The sequence below is a fragment of the Canis lupus genome, chromosome 29 (assembly GCF_011100685.1).
Source record: "Canis lupus familiaris isolate Mischka breed German Shepherd chromosome 29, alternate assembly UU_Cfam_GSD_1.0, whole genome shotgun sequence".
NCBI classification, from domain to species: Eukaryota; Metazoa; Chordata; class Mammalia; order Carnivora; family Canidae; genus Canis; species Canis lupus.
Window position 1 is genome coordinate 31164042 of NC_049250.1, and position 18482 is coordinate 31182523.

Here is an 18482-nt window from a genome sequence, read left to right on the forward strand (position 1 = left end):
TCACTAAACTTTTAGCTCCTGATACAGAATGTTTGATTCATTTTTCTATGCGCCCCTTACCATGAGCTTACACATCTTATATATATTATTGTCCTCAAGAAGACATGTATGAGCACACAAACACACACAGTTTTTAAATTATCCTAATCTGAAAATATAGATATCTTGAATCAAGGGCATGTCTCTTGCCGCATTACCAATACTTTTTTGTACTATCAAGCAAATAGTTATTTTTCAGATTAAGTTTTGAAAATAGGCCCCTCAGCAGCCGACTGAAAATCACCGCAAAGTATATGACTCTATCATCCATTTTCCTGAATTCAAGTTCTGTCTATGTGATATTTTAGTAAAAGGCCCTTTTTTAATATGCAGTTGGAGAGAAGTACAACATTATTCCCTGAACTTCCAGCTTTTAAAAGAAGATGAGGCAAAAACATGAATAAATAATTCTTTTACATATGAGATTCCTTTAAGAAGCAGAGAAATTTACAAGACCTTGGAAATCTTTGCCAAAACGCTGTGCTTTTTTTATTTAATAAAAATAAATAGGTTAAAAATTTTTGCTTCGAAAAACAAGATTCACATTGGCTCGTTTCTGATCCCCTATGCCCCATGTGGTGATTTAATTGAGGTTAGTTGGTGAGACATGTTCTTCTAAATTTGAATTACATTATTCTGGAATTATCAAAGAATAGGAAAATTAGGTTTCTCTTTCTCATTTATTATCACAAACATAACGAAACCATATCCTTCAGTCTAACTAGATACAGTAAGCTGATTTATAAAGAATTCATTAGCAAGTCCTGTGAAGTCTAAATATTATTGTCATAAGATCCAGAAAGCTTAATACCTTCAGGGACGCATAGGTGTTTCTATATAGCAAACTAGGAAATTGCATAGCTGCTACAAGAAGTAAGCTACTTCTTCCCCAAATCTTTATCTTTGTCAGCTATTTAAAAAAAAGGATTTAGGGGATCCCTGGGTGGCTCAGTGGTTTGGCGCCTGCCTTTGGCCCAGGGCATGATCCTGGAGTCCCAGGATTGAGTCCCACATCAGGCTCCCTGCATGGAGCCTGCTTCTTCCTCTGCCTGTCTCTCTCTCTCTCTCTCATGAATAAATAAATAAATAAAATATTTTTTAAAAAAGGATTTAGGATGATTAACCACACGCACACACACACACACACACTAACCCATGTGCTCTTAGATTATATTTCTGACTTCATATAAAATATCTAAAAGAAAAAAAAACTATTATTGGTTTCATCAAGAATATTTTCATATGATTACCAGGAAAATATGTAATAGAGCATGTCACAGAAAAGATATGAAGGTTGGGGGAAAAAAAAGATATAAAGGTTGGAAGATAGGTTTTAGGGGATGCAAACTTTTTTTTTTTTTTAAATGGCAGGTTCCGTAGCATCAGTTCACCAAAAAAGTCATAAAAACCTAAAAAATAATTATGTCTAATATTTATTTTATATTATTTATTTTTAAGTCATTTCCTATTATTTCTTGGCTGTGTGCATCCTATGTCTCAAAACCAAGCTTTATTTTTTTCCAAGAACCTTAGAAAATTTTGTTTCAAAAGGAATAAAAAGCGTGGGGGTGCCTGGTGGCTCAGTTGGCTAAGCGTCTGCCTTTTGCCCAGGTAATGATCCCAGGGTCCTGAGATTGAGCCCCTGCTCAACGGGGAACCTGCTTCTCCCTCTCCCCTTCCTCCCTCCTGTTCATTATTCCTACCATTTAGGAAGAATAATATTTTCTATAAATCATGAAAAACTAAAGTGTCCCAGATACTTTTTAAAATATTTTATATGCATTACTTCATTTAATCTTGACAACAACCTGAAGACACAGGTGGCATTTTTTTCTCCATTGTATAGATAAGAAAAATAAGTCACAGAGATGCCAGAAACAAGATTTCATTTCTAGCAAAGGGAAAACATGCATTAAAATTATCAGTCTAGTTTAAGAACTCATATGCTTAACTACTTTGCTCTACTGCCACTAATCATTAACAATGCCGTTGTATTAACAATGGATGAACAATTTTAAAATACTAGATGACAAATAAATGATGGCTAGGTTTTCTTTTAATATACCAGAAACTATCTTAATTTTTTCATTTAAAAAAATCACTGACACGTAATAGGCCCCCCTACATACTTAATGTATAGATAAATGAATGAGTTATGAATTAATGTATTTCAGTTAACTGTGGAGCCTACCAACATCTTGAATTTAATAAGGTGTCTTGGAAGAATTTTTAGTAAAAAAAAAAAAATTACTGGATTGTCAAATACCCACCATTTGCTTCGACGTGGATGGAACTGGAGGGTATTATGTTGAGTGAAGTAAGTCAATCGGAGAAGGACAAACATTATATGGTCACATTCATTTGGGAAATATAAAAATTAGTGAAAGGGAATAAAGGGGAAAGGAGAGAAAATGAGTGAAAATATCAGTGAGGGAGACAGAACATGAGAGACACCTAACTCTGGGAAATGAACAAGGGGTAGTGGAAAAGGAGGTGGGCGGGGGGGGGGGGGTTGGGGTGACTGGGTGATGGGCACTGAGGGGGACACTTGGCAGGATGAGCACTGGGTGTTATGCTATATGTAGGCAAATTGAACTCCAATAAAAAATAAATAATAAATAAATAAATAAATGTTCTATGGGTTACCAAAAAAAAATTATTGGATTGTAATGAAAATTTGAGTTATTTATAATAAAATAAGCATTTATAATATTTAGGGCTTTGAAATATTTGATACTTCAAATTTGATCATTTTGTTGCAATATTCTAAGCAAAGAATTTGGGCAATACTTATCTTCATACATTGTGCAAAAGTATACTTTCAGCTAACTTCCATGCAAATAATAATGTTAGACCTTGGTGGCTCCAAATGAAAGAAATCTATTTATACATGCAAGCTGTTCTTTTATGGTATCTATGCACAAAGTGTATGTGTGTGCATATGCGCACGCACACACACACACACTATATATATATATATATATATATATATATATATATATATATATATCTTCATACCTTTGATAGCAAAACATTAGCTGTTCATATTAATTTTACTTCTTTCACTAGTACCCCCAAGGAATTGCTTGGTTTAAAGTGCAATTAGTCTGAAGAAAACATTTAGCTTTTTTGAGTTTCCTTTTGCTATTGGAGCTAGCAGTGTTACTCTGGAATTAGAGATAAACACTAGCTTTATCATACATAAACCATAAGAAGAAACAAAAAAAAGGAATGTTATTCCTGTGCCTTCCATTATCTGAGCTATTACTTCCTTGTTACCCTATTTTAGTCAACTAAAAACTAATGGTCTTTTAAGTAACTAAAGCTGGAAACTTTATGATTTCTTTTTAAAAGAAACCTTGTTTTCAAAATATTTGTATGTGCCCAGTTTTACTAAATTGGAATACAAGTTTATATATTCACGTTTGTTTACTTTAAAAACCTCTCTCACTTTTATTTTTATTGCATGTGTTCTTATAAAGTAGCTGCAGCAGTGAATGCTAACTGCACAAACTCATTAATTCTAGAATTTTTAGTAAAAATAAAGAAAACATTCATTTTATTACTCTTTCTCTTAAACTAAAGAAACTCTGTAGTGAAGTAAATGAATACACATCCCTTTACGCTTAGTAATACAAAACAGATATGTTTTATCATAAGTGAAGATTCAGATTTCCAACACCTGCTGGTCTGAACCACTCCAGTGGGTTTCATTATCCTCTAAGGGAGGTCCCCACAGCTTCCCTTGAAGACTATTAGCCTTTGCTGACTGATGTATCCTAATCAACTGCCCATCTGTGAGAACCACCCCAAAAAAACCAGCAGAAGTCCAGTTCCACAGATTTATTTTTATCTCATGAAAATCACTGGGAGTGTTTGTGAACAACCATTTATTACCTTCCTTGGGGCCCATATAATTAAAATTGTCTGTCTCACTGATTTGCTATTGAGTGAGATTTAGAAGAAGAGTGATATTGCTATAAAATGACACAGTCATAGATTTCATTACCATCCTCACAGGGAACCATTTGTCTTTCTATAGTATCCTCTTATGGTCTCTCATCTGTAACTGATCTGATGTTGAGTTCCAGAAAGTAGGCCTAATCCCTATAGATCCTAATCACACTAAACATAATTATCACCACTTGTTGCATCTCTTTTATGTGTCAGCCAGTGTTATAAAGGAATTACAATGATTGTTTTTATGTGCTCTCTACAAAGCTACCTGTAGATATGTGGATTTTACAGTGGATGGAACTGATTTTAAAGACATTAAATGAACTGCTCGGGATCAATAGATTGTGACTCTGAAGAGATTTAAAATCAAGACTATCCATAGAACCATAGGCTCCAAGTGTTTCTTCTGCTCCCTGTGCCAGGCCTAAGGGTCTGAGATCTTCTGGGAGAGAATTAAGTAGATTGCTATGCTTTCCAAATTCCAAAGCAAACAATATGCTCTAACTACATGGGATGGTCACTTAATAAAAGATTTCAGAAATAACAGCTGAAATGATAATACTGGATGAACGTATGTGTCTAACCTGTGGTAAGAAAAGGATCAAAGATAGATCAGAGATGAGTTTATTCTCTGTGCAGCTGATAGGAAACATTCACTGCCAGGAACATATCCAGTGTTAGATTATGAAATTAATGACTGCACAGATAAAGATCAAGAGTACATGCATCACCTCCTTTTCACCATCAGTTACAAATATGCACACACAAAGAAATACAGCACATGATGTCATCCTTGAATCAAAGACTAAGAACACACTTTGCATAATATTGCAAATATGCCTGCAATAACCACATTAGATAGATCCCCTGAAATGGTGAATGTATTAGAGATAGCTACAAAATGGAATATTCTGCAATCATCTGAGTTATATTTTTTATAAAGTCTTAATGATCTGAAAAATCCATATATAAATCTACACTGAAAACTTTAGGACATAAAACTAAATATAAATATATCTTTACACTTACAAAAAACATGCATCCATATACTCACATGTACATTTACTTAAAAATGCTCAAAAGAAACAAAAAAAATACATTCAATGACTATGATAGGTTTAAGGAATTTTTTTGAAATTATGGGATTTTATTTATATCTCAAATTTGCACTTAAGAATTTACTATGACTTTCTAATACTTTGTTTTTCATAAGAAAAATCCCACTAAAGTAATCCACAGAAGTTTTTGTTTGCTTGTTTTTGTTTGTATAACGAGTCCCTGTCATAGCTGAAGCTTGTACTCTAGAGACTGTTCCGTGACAGTAGAGAACTTCCCTCACCCTGCTTGGGCTAGCCACGTTCTTTTCCGCCAGGTCAACTTTGGTCAAAACAAATATCGTTCTCCTTCCATGAGGATCCATTTGACTGACCAAGTCTGTAACAATGCTGCGTTCAGCATCCACGGATCCATCTTGAATACATAGTATGATGGCATTAGGATTCTGCATATAAGCTTTGCTAATACTGAAAATAGTTTCCTTTGTGTCAGGAGCCATGCCTGATGTCACAGTATTAATCACACCTGGTTAGTCAACAAGCACCATTCTCTGCAGTCCAGGGCCTTTTACATTTAAGGATATGGTCTCAGGACTAACAGTACAGCCTTCTTTCACATTTTTCCTCATTCGGAGTTCAATTTCATGTCTTAATGCTGCAAGATCTTCCTCTTTGGTAAGATCGAACTCCCGAGAACTATCTTTAAACAAGGCCACATGGTGAGGACCTTCACTCAGGGTCATTTTTTTTCTTTTTGTACCATTCTCTATTTTTCAAGTTTTGCACACTATCATAAAATTAATTATATAAAAAAGTAGTAACATATAACATTTTCAAGATCTTATTTTTTTTTAATTTTACTTATTTATTCATGAGAGACACAGAGATGGGTAGAGACACACGCAGAGGGAGAAGCAGGCTCCCTGTGGGGAGCCTGATGTGGGATTCAGTCCCAGGACCCCAGGATCACAACCTAAGCCAAAGGTAGATGCTGGACCTCTGAGCCACCCAGGTGCCCCTCAAGATCTTAAATTAAAATGGTATATATATATTTGTCTACAACTAAGTTTGTTCTACATCTATTATCCTTTTCCTCAAACCATGAGAGTTTAATAACTTCAAATTTATTTTACTCTTTCTTGTCATGTGTATTTCAAACACAGATATAACTTGCTTTTCCCTTCTGCTTTATAAACATGGTGATGGTTTGCCTAAGTAGTATTGTGATTTATTTTATCTTGCTCACGGTTAGCATTTCCACAACGATAAGAAATTAAATGAACAGCTTGCTCTGAGGCAAAATGTTGGTGTTTAAATGAAAAAAAAAATTAAATTTTAACCACTGGTAGACAGTGAAATTTGAGTCAAGTTTTAGCTTAATCAAAAATCAAGATAAAATAAGACAAAATAAAAAATAAATTATAGAAATTGCATCTCCAAAATCAACCTGATCCTTCCTCACTTTTAAAACCTTTAAACAATATATATTTTAGTTTCATAACTAAGATTCATGAAGGCAGACAATACTTCTATCCGTACATCTATTTCCACTGCAGTACATATTCAATGAATGTCTTTCATGAATTAACAAATTGAATGAATGAGCAGCAAAATTACTGGAAATATATTCAAATATCTTGAATTTCAGGAGCCCTAAAATAACTAAGGTATACCTTTCTAATTTTTAGGAGGATATTCTGTCTAGGAAATAAAGTACTCATATTTAATAATTTAAGAATAAAGTAAGTCCAAAATAATTAATAAATATGTATACTATCATTCCATATTTCTCAATAAAATTTTAAAGCTCTTTCAAATAAAAAATTTGCACTTCTTTGATAACAGGTTAATATTGCAGGATATTTCAGTTAGCATTCTTATGGTAATCAAAATTCAAATCCTGAGTCCAAACAACTTTCTTCCTATATTTAATCCCATCCCCATTAATGGCTTTATCCTTATGAATTATAAAATATGATCATTATTCCATGGAGTCACCTTTGATTATTTACTTCACTATTGTATTTGTCTGCTCATTTGTTTTCCTTTATCTTGCATCTGCTTCTTCCAAGTTATTTTTTCCACCTTGCCCACCAAATATTTAGATATTCTTTAGGGTTACGGAAATGCTTATTTGAAAAATTCAGAATTGAAAACACCATAAAATTCCATCTAATTCCATAATTCTATATAAAATTCGGACGTCTTTTTGCCAAATACTATATGTATAGGACTCATCTCTTAAAAGTAATTTTCTAAATCATCCTTAACACTGGCATGGTATTGTACTGAGACCTTTGAAGTATAGTAAGAAAATACATAGCTGGAATTAATATTCCCAATACAGTGGGTGTTCCTAACAGAGGAAAAGTAGACCATAATTAAGAAGAAAGGGACAAAAGGCAGTATTATTAGCCTCATGCTTCCTTAAATATGGTCATAATTGCACATGAAACTTTACAGTATAGCTGCTCCATCAATGCTATAGCATCATGCAAGTATTTCTGTGATTAGGTACCCTATAAACCACCAAGGAAAACATTCCATACCACCACACTATTTGCTCCCCTTCCTCTAAGAAACTAAAAAATTATAGCTCAGTTTCATTTACATCAATTGCTACTAGAAGCTTTAGGCTCACCAAATCATCCGTTACCATTTCAACATACATCTTTGTGAGGTTTGGCACATCTTCTAATCTCACCTAAGTCCTCCAGTTCCCTTTCACTGAAATCTTCCCAAGTAGCCCCCAAGGATTCCCTTCACCACCCTGTCTTAAAATTTTGGCTGTCCTTTGATGATACTGCCTCCCATGCATTTTTCTTAAATAGTGGCTATTTTTTGTTTCATTTGCTTTGCATTTTTCCTCCCAAATTCCCCTCTTATCTTAAAGCCAGGAGGTCAGCTCCACCCAGACAAGTTGTTTTGATTTCCATTGTTTCTTCCAGACTATCCTTCCTACCCCACCCCACCCCACCCCACCCTCACTTTTCTGCCATCCCACAAACTCTAGGCATGCTCTCGCATGCACTGAATTCATTGCCTATGCTCATTACCTACTGGAAATAAGAGTTTGGAGCATTGATCTTGCAATCTCTAACTCTTGTTTTTTATCTCTTTTACTAAATGACTTGGTGTCTATAAGCATTTATCCTCTCTGTCCTTCAGTTCTGGAATACTTTCTTGAATTATTTCAGTGATGATTTTCTCTGCTTCTTGGAGTCACATAATAAACCTTTTAATGGATACCATAATGTCTTAAATTTTCCACATTCTCTATTTGAGATTTTTTTCTTTTAATTCCTGGAAGATTTAAGGAAGATTTCTTCTACTTTTTGTTTACTACTATTTGAGAATTTTTCATTTCTGCTCTCAAGCTTTTAATTTCCAAAATGACTTTTAATTGAATTTTTGTATGAGTTTCATGGACGCAGTAACATTTCTTATTTCTCCAGAAAATATTACTGATAGTTTTGTGAGATTTTTTTTTAACCCTGCATGATCTTTGTCTTGTTTAGTTAGTTTGTTTTATCCTGTACATTTGTTAGGATTTTTCTCAGATCTTTGGGATACTCAATTGTCTACTCATGTTTAAGGATGTTAATTAAAAGCTAATGGGGAGTTTTGAATGGGTGGGGTGAACGCAATTTGATCACTTTCGCCTTCACTGTAAGACAATTTGGTTGATCAATGTTTGGAGAATCCCTGATATTTCTTCCTATTTAAAGGTAGTTCCTTTGGGGCTGATCAGATCCCCAGAAAAGATCTCAGGAGACCACACAATCGGATGCCATTGTAGAACTAGGTGATTAAAAAGGGTTGGAGAGAATTGGATGTCAGCATATCAGTATTCATTTGATCCTTTATTTTCAACAAGATTTCGTATCCTCTACTGTACCTAAATTTTCCGTCATTCAAAGACCCTTTGCTTTACCTTCTCCACAGAACAAATGCTCAGGAAGGCTTTTTGTGTGTGTTGTTATTAACAGCTTTAGTGAGATAGAATTCAAATACCTTTATTATTTAACCAACTAAAGCTTACAAGTCAATTATTTTTACCATGTTCACAGAATTGTGCATGTATCATATTCTAAATTTAAAACATCTTGTCTCCATTGCTCTTGTTCACCATCCTCAGCCCTTGGCAAATGTTAAGTCTATCTCTATAGAGTTGTCTATTTTGCATATCTGATATCAGTAAAATACTACAACCTATGGTCTCTCGTGAGGGGCTTCTTTCACTAGGCATAATGTTTTCAAGGCTCATGCTGTAGTGTGCAACTGTACTTCATTCATTTTTATTACTAAGTTATATTCAATTATCTGAATATGCCACATTTTGTTTATCCATTCCTATAGAATAGATAGAAGCTAAAGAGGTGACTTTGGTGTCTAGTTGTTCCTTATTCAGACTTCCAGACGATAATCTCAATTTCAAAAATTGGTAGTGCTACTTATATCTGAAACTTTTAAAGATTCTGTGGAATGAATTGGGTCACTTTTTAGCTTTCACCTTACCTCCTTGAGATATGCTTTTTTCTTATAATTCAGGGACCATTTTTTTAACTGAAGTTTCATTTCCATAATTTTATTGTTGTTTTCTTTTATTATTATTTTGACCTTTTGATTATGTCTCTTAAAAATCCCTTTCCCAGCCCTTTAGTGGTTTTCTGGAGATAGCAATATAAATGTGCTCTTTCTTTTCATGATCTGTACTCAGATATTTAGCCCAGGTACATTTTACTACATATTGTTCTAATCTGCATATAATAGGGACTGTATAAAATGGATGTGCACATATATTAACAAACAGTGTAAAACATTGATATCTCTGCAGTGTACTGCCTGTGGATCTCTGATATCACCAAATAATTTTCTCAGTGCTAAAATAAAGATATTCTGTGCTACATAACTGGTTTTATTGTTCACACAAAAAATAAAATGACCTTTGGTGAAAGTGTCTGGTTGCTTACCTGCTATCACTTTGAAACTGTGCATTCTTCAAATATTGCGTACTTTATTAATTATGAAATGCATATTTTGTCATCAAGTTGAAAATAATGAATGAAAGAATCATAATTCTAAACATCTCTAATTTAATAACTAATATTTTGTAGTTAATGTGAGAAAAAGATATAGGATATTTCTTTAAGAAGATTCCTAGAGATCATGACTCTACAAATCCACTTTACTCATACTAATATCCTTTTGTAAATACATGACTTAACCTCTAAGTTTCAATTTCATCCTCCATAGAATTTGTATTGATTTACAAATAAACTCATTGCACAGCTTCCAAAAGAGGAAAATTATGCTGACCTACACTATTGGTTATGAAGGAAGGCTAATCATTAGGCAAACATTACCTATCATAGTGCTAGACACAAACCAGTAAATGTATACACTAACGTAAGTATTCAGCTGCATATCACTGTGGATGAGAGCTCTGACAACACAACTGATTCATATCAAGACTTTGTGTGAGTTGATTTGGGGTAATGTCTCGTTCCTCTCTGCCTCCATTTCCAGTTTCTAAAATTGGGGTGATATTATTTACCCCATAGGAGTCTGTGCAGTTTTAAATTAATATATTTGTATAAAGTTCTTAATGTCCTTTGTTAAGAAGTATTAATATTAGGAATAATTGAACATAACATATTTATCATGTTCCTTAAGATAAAAGACATCCATTTTTAAACAGCACAAAAGTGTATGGGCTTTAGTAAAAAAGGAGAAGCCATGGGTCAAAGCATTCAATTATATCACTTCCTAGTTATATGACTAGGACCAAGTTTCTTAACCTCTCTGACCAAAAATACTCCATCCAGTTCATTCATTCATTCACTAGCCATTAATTTGATAACTATGATGTATAAGGAACTGTATTGGATGCACTAGAAACATAATTGCAGACAAATGTACTATTACTTGTTTCAGGCATTGTGTTGAAAATAAAATAATTTATGAAAAAAAGCAAACTTAGGAAGTGTAATTTCCATTTTTCTTTTTTTTCCCCACATTTTTATTATACTAAGTCTTCATACCTTAAATCTGGTCATATTACTATAAAATCATATCAGCCCAAAAAGAAAAAAGAAATAATCCAGTTTACCTCCCTGCTTTTTTAAAAAAGCTAATATAAATAAATGAGAAATCATTTAAGGAAAAGGGATTTTTAAAAGCATCAGCTATATCATAACACTGACAGGAAGAGCAATAAAGACTCAGTACACAAGTAGCCATTTTTAAAAGCACATCAATATCATCATTATTCTAGAGAAGGTTTACAAAGGGACATATTACCTCATTCTATAACAAAGGGGTCAGTAAACTACTTCTGTAAAGAGCCATTTACTTCTTTAGTAAATGCAGATAGCTAATATTTTAGGGTTTGTGGGCCATATAGTCTTAATCCATTTTTTCCTCAACTCTTTAAACATGTAAAACCCATTCTTAGCTCACAGGACATATAAAAGTCAGGCAGAGGTTGATTTGGCCTAAAAGTACTGACTCCTATTATTAAAAAGAAAAAAAGAAAAGAAAAAAAAAAAAAAAAAAAAGAAGAAAGAAAAGAAAGAAACCTGTTGAATTCCTAGTTAAAATTTCTTGTAAGGAGCTCTCCAAGTAGCTATCCAACTCCTCACTTTTCAACAGGGATAACCACTTAGCCAATCATCCATTCAACAAATAGGTATTCAGCACCTACTAAAGAATGCATAATATCATTGTAGACACTGGAAATATTGGTATTTCCCCACACTAAATTTTTTCCCAGTCTAGTGTTTTCTTCACAATGGAGTCAGAATATTTTTAATAGATGTTAGATCATGCCATTCCCCTCCTTGAAACCTTTTGGTGGATTGGGTCTGAAATCCATGTCACTGTTTACCTACTTTTCATATACTGAGCCCTCACATGCTAGTCAACTTTACCTGGAAATGTTATAGATAGGACTAGTCCTGGGAGTTGCCTACCCTTTAGTGCCAGTGAACTCACTGCTTTTTTTGATCTTAGGAACATTACTTAAACTATTGTTTCTACTGTTACATTTCTTCCTCAGTTTTTTGCTTCCTTAGCTTTTAGTCATCTTTCTGGTCTCCAATTAAGTATCAATTCCCATGGAAGTCTTCCCTGATGTCCTCAATTCTTAGGCACATTCTAACACCTCTAAAATCTAGATTCTTCTTCCAGATGACATGTGCATACAATATAGTATCTTTTCTATATTACAAAAGTTTTGAATGTTATTAAATCAATGGTACATCAGACCATTTTTGGCTTCTTACAACTGAAGAAATGTGGTGTGTTCTAAGAGAACTCTACAGTTGCTCTCATATGACAGTTGCTCTTATGTTCTTTTTTTTCTCATTTCATCTGAGAAATATTCTGAGTCCTGAACCTGTTGCCCATTTCAGTCATCACTTACCTCCAGAGTTTCACACAATGCCATAGCTTAATAGATAACCAGTCAATACTCATTGCTTACAGAATGATCTCACTGCTTTCATTCTCTCTAAAAACAAATACATAGTGTTAAATGTGATATAAAAACATATTGAGGATTCCCGGTATCTTAACGATTTAGAAAATCTTGTTTCAAATCTACAGCTTCAAAACCCCGGGGCATATAGTACTTTCAAATATTTTTATTCACAATCTCTGCTTCTGAATTGGCTCAAATCGCTTAGATTATTTAATTTTCTAAAAAGTGCCCAAAACAACTTGTTGCAGAATTCAATAAATTAAGCAATAGGAACTATTCCCAACAAATATCTCATTTTTTTTTCTCTTTGTTTGATTACAAGTTTATGGCATTGAAGTGGAAAGACTTCACACTATTCACCACACCAGACTCTTCTTTTTCATTTTTTAAGATTTTATTTATCCATGAGAGACTCAGAGGGAGAGAGGCAGAGAAATAGAGGAAGAAGCAGATTCCTCACAGAGAGAACGATGCAGGACTTGATCCCCAGACCCAGGATCACACCCTGAGCTGAAGGCAGATGCTCAAGCTGAGCCACCTAAGCGCCCCCATACCAAATTCTAACAGACAATCCTAGGCCTTCTGCTGTGCATCAACCCTGTTCCACCACAGGAGCTCTGACACAAGTGGCCACTTCAAAACCCCAGGCCTGTCTTCATTCTGGATTTGCAGAGAATTAAATTTACCACTATAGGGAGAACAGAAACTCTTGGGAGTATAAAACAAACAGCATGGATCTTGCAGTGAAACAAAGTTTTACTTCTAGGTCTTCTATTTACTCACCATGTAACCTTGGGCAAATTGCCTAATATCTTCAAATATCAGTTCCTTCAAATGTCAAATGATATGGAAACACGTATCACTTAGGTTTGTTGTAAAGATTAATGAGCTGACACATGGAGCCTGTCGAGTGTAGTGGCAGCCACACAGAGCAGTTTAATAGTATTATAGTTATGGGGCACCTGGCTGGCTCAGAGGGTGAAGCATCTGCCTTAGGCTTGGGTCATGATCACAGGGTCCTGTGTCAGTCTCTCTGCTCAACAGGGAGTTTGCCTCTCCCTCTCCCTCTGCCTCCCCAACCTCCCCCCGGGCTCTCTTTCTCTCCCTCTCTTTCACTTATAAATAAATAAATAAAATCTTAATAGTATTACAGCTATGGATGTGAATAATGGCAAACAATATACTGAACTGTCTAAAAACACAAAAATAATAATTTCAGATTAATAACTGTTGATGGGAGAATTTTCTAGTCAGTAGAGAGAAGTTTCTCCCATACTTCATACAAACCTGAATCCCTACCCTCTATTTACCACTGAATAGTGGTATTCACCTTTAACAGTAGTGGACAATTATAGCAAAATATCGTAACAATCAGCAATGGTCAAAAATAAAAATTTATGTTTATATAATAATTTAATAATTATTTATGCTTAAATAATGCCTATTAGGTTTCCTATAATGTTTTAATAATAGCACTGGCTATTAATCCTCTTATATTTTAAAAATTATGGGTTCCCTTAAAATTAGCAAATGCAAGAAAATGAAATTAGTCTTGTATTATAATTTTATTTCACAGCATGAGAGTTATGCTGTAAATAGTCTTGTGTAGGTATCTGGCCTCTCATTTAAGAGTTCTGATAATAAGCTTACTCAGAATCAATCTTTCAAAGCTTGAAAGATAAGTTTGTTCTGATATGGATTAAGATATAATTTTCAAAATGATGGATAATAAAACTTGCCTTAATTATAGAGGTTTTGCTTAATCATTTCAAGTGTTCTTAATATTTCAAGGCTCCATAGAATTTAAAAGAGTGAGATTTGGTATAGAATTTAAAGTGAGCTCAATTGATGAAACTCATTTAATAGAAATATAGAGTCAGTCCAGAATGTCTATTAAGTCCTTCTTATGTGCCAACGCCCTTGTTAGGTGATTTTAAATCAGTATTAAACAAACAGACACCATCTCTGTCATTACAGTCCAGGGGGGTAAAATTTTGGCAGAGTCAAAGGCAAAAAAATTGAAGCCAGATGCCATAAAAGTAAACACTGACATAATTTAATGCCTAAAAACTTTAGAATTCCATGTTGCAAAAAATGCTATAAACAAATGCAAAAGAAAAATGTAAAACTTGAAGAAACATGTAACAGAGATGTAGGAATTAAGCACAATTATTTTAGTTAATAATAACATTTTGTAGGTCATCAGTGCATATAAAAAAAAAAAAGCAAGGAAAGGAACATTTGGGTGGAGTCGGTTAAGCCTCCAACTCTTGATTTCAGCTCAGGTTATGATCTCGGGTTCCTGGGATTGAGTAAACTCCATACTCAGTGGGGAGTCTGCCTGGGATTCTCTCCCTCTTCCTTTGTTCCTCTCCCTTCTCTCTCTCTCTCCCAAAAATATATAAATAAATCTTTTTTTTTTTTTTTTTTTTTTTTTTTAAGTAAGAAAAGATACACACCAAACTGTTAACATAGTTACCTCTTGGGTGTAGAACTAGGTTAATGGGAAAGAAGACATAAATTCCTGTCTTTCCATTTTAATACTTATCAGTGATGCCTGAGTTATTTACCCAAGCCTATATTCTACATAATGTAGAAGATAGCAGTAGCCCCATCCATAGCAAAACAATACAAATGACTTCAAAATACCCACAAAATCTCCTAATTTATTTTCTATTCCTTCAAAGTAAAGCTTCAATCATGTGGGTTCATTAAATAAGAGAATAAAACCTAACCCACTACCACAATTCCTTATTATAAAATAATCTGTATGCTAAATAAGTAAATGATCAAATTAAATCACACCTCAATTATAAAAAAGGAATAATTACATCATGTTAAAAATATACATCTTTAAAAAATAAAATATTCATTAATTTACATCTAAAAGTATATACCTACCACCGTTTAATTGTTAGGCATCGTATGAAGCCCCAGGAAAGCAATGACAATATCAAGATCTTCAAAAGAGGAATAATTTCTTGAGGTAGATAAAAACACAAAGAATCACAACACAATGTCATCACATCGCTAGAGCTACTTATGTTATGTTTTATAGACACATAAATAAGAGAACAACTAACTTTGACGTGAGTCCCAAATGTCTTACCAAGGAGGCAATGTTGAACCTAGGCTTAATGATGAATGAAATTCATCAATAAAATAAGGGGAAAACTTCCATTATAGGCAGAAAATGATGTGAACAACATGGCTAGAATCTGTATATTAGGCTGAAGAGCATAGTTTAGAAAGCATAAGATTTCTGATAAAAATTAACATGACTTAAACTTGATCGTGCATACAAACTTGAATGTGAATATCAATCACCTGGGAATCTGGTTGAAATGCAGATTCTGATTCAGTAAGGCTCAGCTGCAACCTGATTGTCTATATGCTTTCTTACAAGCTTTCACATAAGGCTCATTCTACTACCACATCCACAGACATCCTTGTGAATAACAAGGACATAGTACATCTAATAAATCATGTTAGGAAACATCTGCCTCATCATAGGTCTATATTACAGTAGATCAAATTTCAACAATTGAAGTTAAGTTTGTTACTCCATAGTGACGAATTATTTGACATTTCCAACTTCAGAGGAAAGTAAATAATTTGTATACTTTTTATTTCTTCATTTTTTTAAAAGTGGGGTTGAGTTTGTGGTTTGGAGTTTTTAAATTTTTTTTTTGTTGCATTCTTTACTTCCACATTTTTTCCTGGTCCTCATTCTATAATCCCTAGTATGGTAAGACCTCTGTAATTTTTGGAAATCTTATTCATAGAAGTCTGCAATGCCACGAAAGAAAAGAATGGGTTATCCACTTCTTGTCTGCTGACTGAATATTTCTATGTAACATAGGTTTATATAACATACATGCTGGGTAGGAAGTGCAGCTGATTGTGGCATCTTTCATTCCATTAATGGGCAAGGTTGTTGAGATATCTAATCTGGGGGAGCAAGTGGTCTTCCTCTCTCTGTCTCTCTGTTCTCAGTACATTGTTATAGCTGTTTTCATAGTAATTAAGATTTTGAAATCACATTTTTTAGGATCAAATCTGCACATTTCAATCACAGAGTAATTTCCTCCTCTGTAAATCAAGAACTATTGTAATTATTCTATAGGAATGAAATGAATAATAAATATATACATTTAACAGTGTATGCTGAGAGAAGAACATTGGAGATTCCTGAAGTTCCTTCCTACTACAGACACACCGAATGTATAGCTACACATGGAAAAATGACCTCTGAAAGAAATCTTTCATATCTAATAGGATTCCTACATATCAGGTAAATGAGAAAATTTCCATATCTAAACAGGTAGTAAAGGCCAATACACACTCTCACCATAAAACCCATACCAAACACAGCACCATACAATCAAAACGTAAATCACAATTCACAGCTTCTCCACAAGGAGCAAAGAGTTTGGACCACACATCTACCACCCAGCTTTTAAGATTCTCATCTAAGGGATGGGTTCCCCAAACATCTAGCTCTGAAAGCCAATAGGCATTGCATCCATGAGACCCAAAAGACTATAACAAACAAAGAAGCATTTCTTAACAGGCCTACAAGTATTTGCTGTGGCTATCGCACCCCACCAAGGCTCAAATCAGAGGTAACAGGCAAAAAGGCTCATCCCTTGGTATTTCCCTAAAAGAGGTTTGACTGCATACTTATAAGATGCTGCCTAAAGCTCTGATTTATAATGTACTACTCATGTAGGGGCTGGCTGCAATCCTCCCCAGAGACTGAGGAAGCTGGTGGGCACTTCTTATCCTTCTGGCGCACTTCAACAATAATACCAGACCACCAGTATCTCTCTAGAAGTACACATGTCTGGTGCATTACTCATATCAGACAAAATAGACTTTAAGCCAAAAATTGTAACAAGAAACAATAGAGGTCATTATATAATAATAAAGGGACCATTACAACAAGAGGATAAAACATTTGTAAATATTTATATACCCAACGTTAGAGCACCTAAATATATAGAGGACAAATATTAACGGATATGAAGGGAGAAATACAATAATAGTAGAGGATTTCAATACTCCACTTTTAATAATGGATAGATCTTTCAGACAGAAAATCAATACAGAAACATTGGACTTAACCTACACATTACACTAGATGAGCCTAACAGATATATACATAACATTCAATGCAACAGCCGCAAAACACACATTATTTTCAAGTGAGCATGAAACATTCTGCAGAATCAATCATATGTTAGGTCATAAAACAAATCTTAATAAATTTAAGAAGATTCAAATCATATCGAGCGTCTTTTCCAACCACAATGAAATGACACTGGAAATAAAGTATAAGAGAAAAACTGGAAATTTCACAAACATGTGGAGATTAGACAACATGTTCCACAACAACCAATGGGTCAAAGAAATAATGGGAAAATCAAAAAAATCTCTTGAGACAAATGAAGATGGAAGCCTAACATATCAAAGCTTAAAGGATATAGCAAAAGTAGTTCTAAAAGGGAAGTTTATGGCAATCAATGTCTATATGATGAAAAAGAAACATCTCAAATAAACAACCTAACCTTACAGCTCAAGGAACTAGGAAAAGAATAACAAACTAAGGTCACATTTAGCAGAAGGAAGCAAATAACAAAGATTAGAGAGAAATAAAGTGAAATGGAGACCAAAAGGAAAATAGAAAAGACCAATGAAATTAAGAGCTGTTGTTGGTTGTTTTGTTCTGTTTTGTTTTTTTGAAAAGATAAATGACTTTATCTAGAGCTAGCCTAGGGGAAAAATAGAGATAATTCATATAAACAAAATGAGAAGTGAAAAAAAGAGACATTATAACTGATAATACAGTGATACTAAGGTTCATAAGAAACTACTATGAACAATTTTATGTTAACCAATTAAATAATCTAGAATAAATGGATGAATTCCTAGCAACACACAATCTA